The sequence below is a fragment of the Coregonus lavaretus genome (genome assembly GCF_964263955.1).
Source record: "Coregonus lavaretus genome assembly, chromosome: 6".
Taxonomy (NCBI): domain Eukaryota; kingdom Metazoa; phylum Chordata; class Actinopteri; order Salmoniformes; family Salmonidae; genus Coregonus; species Coregonus lavaretus.
This window is the reverse complement of record NC_139993.1, coordinates 10,035,226-10,041,075: the sequence shown is the minus strand read 5'-3', so window position 1 is coordinate 10,041,075 and position 5,850 is coordinate 10,035,226.

Sequence of the window (5,850 nt, the reverse complement as noted above, 5' to 3'; positions counted from 1 at the left end):
TTCGCACTGCAAATAGATTCATGTGTCATCCGTACAGCTTGTGGCTGTCCTTGTCCTTGAGCCGAAATCATTATTTTGAGAAATCGCTGATCTTCACTCCTCCAAATCGCCAAATTCTCTTTCATCGGTACAAAAACAGCTTTCTCTGCTTCTGTCATAATTTCTCCTATTTGCTTCTGCTCATAGCCTTCAGAAACCAACAAGGTCACATGTGGCACACTCTTCTCAATCTCAAATTCTTTATCCAGATAATCGTCTGTGTTTATCTTCATAGCTGCTCCTTGTGGTCCTAAAATTATGCAACATGAGCTGAGTTGAACTTTCTTTGGTTGATGACTCAACCATTCCTCTGAGTTCGATTGGGCAGCATTCTTGAAATACTTGAGCGTACAGTGAAATTGATATTCTGGAAGCCTCGCACCTGGCATGTTTGCCACAATGAATTTCTCCCATATCTTAGCCTGCTTCAAAAAATCTTCACTGAGATTTCCAATCCAAAATACTGAAGAAGAGTCAATCTCTGTCGTCATCAACAATTGGTAAACCTTTTCTTTTGGCACTTCTACCAGACAGCCGTCTGGCGTACATTTTATTGTACAGTTCAATCTACACAATGCATTTCTTCCCAACAATGCAATAGGTGTATGTTCTGATACCAGTATGGGTCTTGTAATTTTCTGATTTTTATAGCAGAGCTCAATTGGTTCCGTAAGAGGAATCAGCTGTTTCACTCCCTCAAATCCGATTGTCCTAATTAGTTGATTGGACATAGGGAGATGTGTAGCATCTTTAGGCCGAACACAGGTGAAAGCAGCTCCGCTATCCGCCATCACTTCCAATGGTCGTTTGTTTACTTTCACCTCAATTGTTGGATCTTTTTCCGGTCCTGACGCTACCAGCTGACACCCCCCTTTCGGATCTTCTGGGCACCTCTAGAATCCTTGCTCCGGGCCCCTATAAGGGTTCACCGGTCCTCCAGATGATCTTGACTGGCCCCTGTATCTTCCTCTGAAATTCCCTCTGGTGTTTCCTCCTGGCCCATTACACTCACGGGCAAAGTGACCAACCTGTCCACAATTATAACACACTTCTGAAGATTGCTGGAAGTATGGCTTAAATCTTCCTCCTCTTCCTCTTCCTAAGCCTTCTCGTCCTCTTCCTCTCCAATTCTGTGTCTGTCCAGAAACTGGCTGTGGATATGAAACAACTGGTCCCACTAGTGGTGGCTGGTACAATTGCGGTTGGACCTGGTTCGGTTGAAGCTGTGGCAGTGATTGTTGATTTGGTGAACACTGATTCTGCATAACCAAAGCCTGTTTCTTCTCCTTCTTATTCTCCACCAGTTGTATTTGATTGAGTTTTCTGAGAGTTTCGTGGTCCTGTTCTTTCTGGTTGTGTTCCTTTTTCCGGTACAGATCCACTTGATGGGCTATATGATCTGTATAGACACCTTTTGTCATGCTTCCAAGTCTAACCACCTCTGCCAGTTTGCTCCTTACTGGTGAGGGCAGTCCTATCTGCAGTTTAGCTCGCAAAATTGACTGCTCTATTTGACTCACATCTGGATCATTTCCGGTAATATTTCTCCACACTTGATGAACTCTTGACACATAGGCTCTCTGATTTTCTTGTTGTCCTAATGGGTCAATCAGAATGTTGTCAGGATGCACATTTGTTGGAAACATATCTTTCAGTGCTCTCCACAGCCGATTTCTGCTTGCAGCTAACAATTCAGGATCATTCACCGCAGTCCCCACATATCGATGAAGTCCAGCTCTCTGAAAAATGTCTTCCATACCTGGAATCCCAAGGAGATTAGCCAAAAGTCTCTTAATGTCTCCTATGGCAGACTGTGTTCCCACCGTAATTTCTTCCAACATTGAAATCCAAGGATATGCTCCATCTTGAAGAGTAGGCAGCTTCTCAAGTATTTCTGACATATCGGTATTCTGCAAAGGCTTATACTCCAGGTTCTGTCCTCGAATTATCACTGGCATCATCTTCTTACTTGTGTTCCCTTTTCTTGGCCTCAATATGTATTTCCTCTCCAATTTTTGAGATTCTTTTTTCAGCAGTTTCTCCTTCTGTATCTTCAGCTTCTTGAGTTGTTCTTCCAGTTCTCTTACTTCTTCTAAATTATTCGCCTTATCCAAGCATGATATGCATCGGTCTATATCTCTTTCTATTTCTTCTGTGCTAGTCATTGTAGAATAAAATCCTCTTGAACATCAAGCACCTTTAATCTCCAAATCTTTATCACTGTCTTCATCTTGACTTTCATCAGAGCTCGGATCTCTTGTATCCTTCTCCTTCCAATTTCCAACTTCCATCACCCCTTCTTTCCGCTCTGGCCAACCTCTGTCTGATCACAGGGTCATATCCACCCATGATCTCTTCTGAATCATTCTGATCATCATCATCATCATCTTCAAATTCCATCCTCCTGAACCTCACTCTACCCTTAGTTTCCAGACGTCTCGTTTTCTTCTTACTTTTGGAGTTTGGATTAATCTTTATGGTCGTTTCTGCTTGTCCTCTCTCTATTATTCGTTCATCTTCATCTCTGATGCAATAATCACCCTCCTGAATGATCATTGGAAGCTGAGGATAGACGTCCTTAAACTCTACTTTTTCCTCGTAAGGTGGGGGCCTCTTTGCTGAATCCGTATGTGAGAAAGGTGTATTGACTTCTGCCATTAGTTTTTCTGTTACCTTCGCCTCTTTTGCCATTTTCTCTATACCTCTGTCTCTTTTATCTTTTGTATCTTTTATCAGTTTTTGTCCCTCATTTTCAAACAACTTAAGAACACCCAGCTCTCGTTGTCTCTTTTCTTTACATTGTTCCCCTTTTTTTTCCTTCTTTTGATCTGCCTTATAAGTCGACACAAGCACGTTCATTATCTTGATGACGTCTGGGTTAAGAGTCCCTTCCACTGGTCATGGTTGTTCAATGTTAGGCCAACGTTTATTCCATTTTCCAGATAACCTTGCAATACCATTAACTAGAGGATTACTATTTTGTACTACATCAACAGGAGTAATTACTTTCATAGTTTTGATGTCCTTTTTCCCCATTGTAACCACTCTTTTACATTCCTTTATTGTGAATTATTATATTATTATTATTATTTTAAATAATACATTTGTAAACCCCAAAAACGTTTAGCTATGTTGCTTATCAATCCCTCCTATTTTTTATTATTATAATTAATTAATTAATTAATTAATTAATTAATTAATGTATCAATATTTATTTTTATTTTTATTAATTTATTAATTTATTAATTTATTAATTTATTTATTTATTTTAATTTAATTTAATTTAACCAAATTATTGATTAGTGGCAATCTTACCACATCCGATCAGGAAAAGTAAAGGAAACTAGTCAACTTCAGAGCAATCCCAAAAAAAAAGACCTTTAATCCAGCAACACTACAGCACCCACAAACCAATTGCTTAATAAACACCCAATTACCTTAATTTTACAGAATAATGTCAGTGCTGGATTTCCAACACAACTCTAATCAAAACAACCCATACACAAAAAATCCTAATGTGCAATTCTCAATTACATCAATTGATCAGTCTGTTGCCAAGTCCCTGTAAAATTGTCACAACATGAAATATTCTATGCATACACAATGTCTCTATTATATCCTGTAAGGGAAAGTAAGTTTGTGGATAGAACAGTACTGGCCTTAATTGGACTGGATCCGGGGAAGCACACGCTGTCGCGTGACGCACTGGTCAGCACCTCCTCTCTCTCTGTCTCCTCCTTCTCGTTTCTCACATCACAGAAGAACAAAAGAAACAAACAAGAATTTAGTCTTTTATGCACTCACTGGGTTATTTCAACCATACAATACCCTTTTAGACATACCTATGTTCACATTCGCGCTAAGAAATAAGCAAACAGCTTAACTCAGGAATATTATAAATAGCGCAATAACATTTTATTTTATTTATTTATTTATTTAATTATTTATTTATTTTTAATCCGTCAACATATCTTCTCATTTATAAATTCAATGTATCTCAATCAAATAGTTTGATAGGTAAGCAACAGCCACTTATCAAACAGAATACTTTATCCGTGTGTATTCAAAGTCCCCCTCTTTCTTCTCTGTCTGCAGCACTAAGTCTGCGTGTCACAGCAGCTCAGTGCAAGCAGGGGAGTGGCACACTCGCTCCGCTCAACTCTAAATTCCTAAAATCCCACACATGCGCAGCTCATTCACCAGTGCGATTTCATGGTGAGAGAAGCTCCCGCAAGCAACTCTCTCCAAACAGCAGACAGTATACAGACCAGCTGTCCCTCCGTTTTTTTCCCACACAGACAAACAGTAACACTGAACAAAACGCACAAACCAACACAAAACATAGAACACAAAGCCTACTTAGAAGTTTCTTATCTTCACTTATTCTAATCTGCAGATTTATAGTTATTTTCTTATCCATTACAAATCATCTCTATGCAATCATAACTTCCTCCCAGGGGGCTCATAGTTTTTTAACAATGTTTTAAAAAACGTTCTCTCAAATGGAGACTCATAAGGTTTTAACCTTAACTAACATATTTCCTTACAAAAAACTAAAACCCCTGTTCTCAACCAAAACATATATATGTATATATCTCTAACATAAATGTTATCATAGCATGAGTCGACACAGCTGGAACACAGCAGAGACCTCCCCATGTACACACACGCATAGGCTCTCTTTCACACACACACACACATATTCAAACAAGAATGCATCCGTTCATACAATACTCTAAAGCATGCTTACGTCGCTCCTTTTTTCCTTTATATTCCTTCCTACATTTCTGCTACCTTGAGTTGCAGATATTCAATGAGAGGCTACATCGAACATATACCTAGTCAACTATATGCCGAGAGGTAACATACAATTGAATGTATATTCCACAATCTCCAGTTCCCAGAACTGACCCGGAAGTCAACCTAGTGACTTTCCTAGGATTTACGGCCCATCTTAATGATCGCCTCGTTTGAGGGCTTCCGTAGATCAGCGACGTCCTAACAGTATACTTTTTCCTTATTTCCTTGTCTTATTCCTTCATTCTATTCCTGGACACTCCTTTAAATTTATTCAAGCCAAATATCCCTGTGCCCAGTGTTATCAATTCCTATAGACACTCCCCCTGTTTGCGTTGTTTTCAACGCAAACAAATTTAGAAATTTAGAACGGATTGTCATCCCACAGCAAATAACAGCAAGGCGCACACACAAGTCCTTTGACGGTACATCCCCTCAATGCACACACACAGCCACACGAACCGACCAGCGCCCAAAGTTGTGAGAAAGCTCAACTTATCTGCCGGCCTCTTGAGCGGGAGTCACTTCGTAGCCCATGAATGGAACACTGAAGAGACGCAACACGTCCCAAAAATCCTTGTCGCCATTTAATGTGGTGTCGAGACAACGATGCTGATATGCTGTGTAGACAAGAAATCCGCTTGACACTGTACTTGATTATAAGGGTTTATTATATCAAAGGTTCCAGCGTCAATTTACAGATTTCTGCAGAAATCCGGAGAACAACTAACCCAATCTAAAAATGATTATTCTCCCCATCCTTTGTTCAAAACCTGGTATATATCCTATGTAACATAATATGGCGTGATTTGAATAGACCAATCCCTGACCTTCACATAGCAGACTCTCCTCTGTTTTAGGGGGCCCCTATATTAATGCTTTCCAGATGTTTCCGCAAGCAGAGCCAAGTTCTGGAATGTTCAGATACTACAGAACCACCGGTATAGCCTATGCACACGGTTCTGACTGTCTCTCTGCCTGCTGTGATCCTCTCTCTCCCTCGCCAGTGCCCCT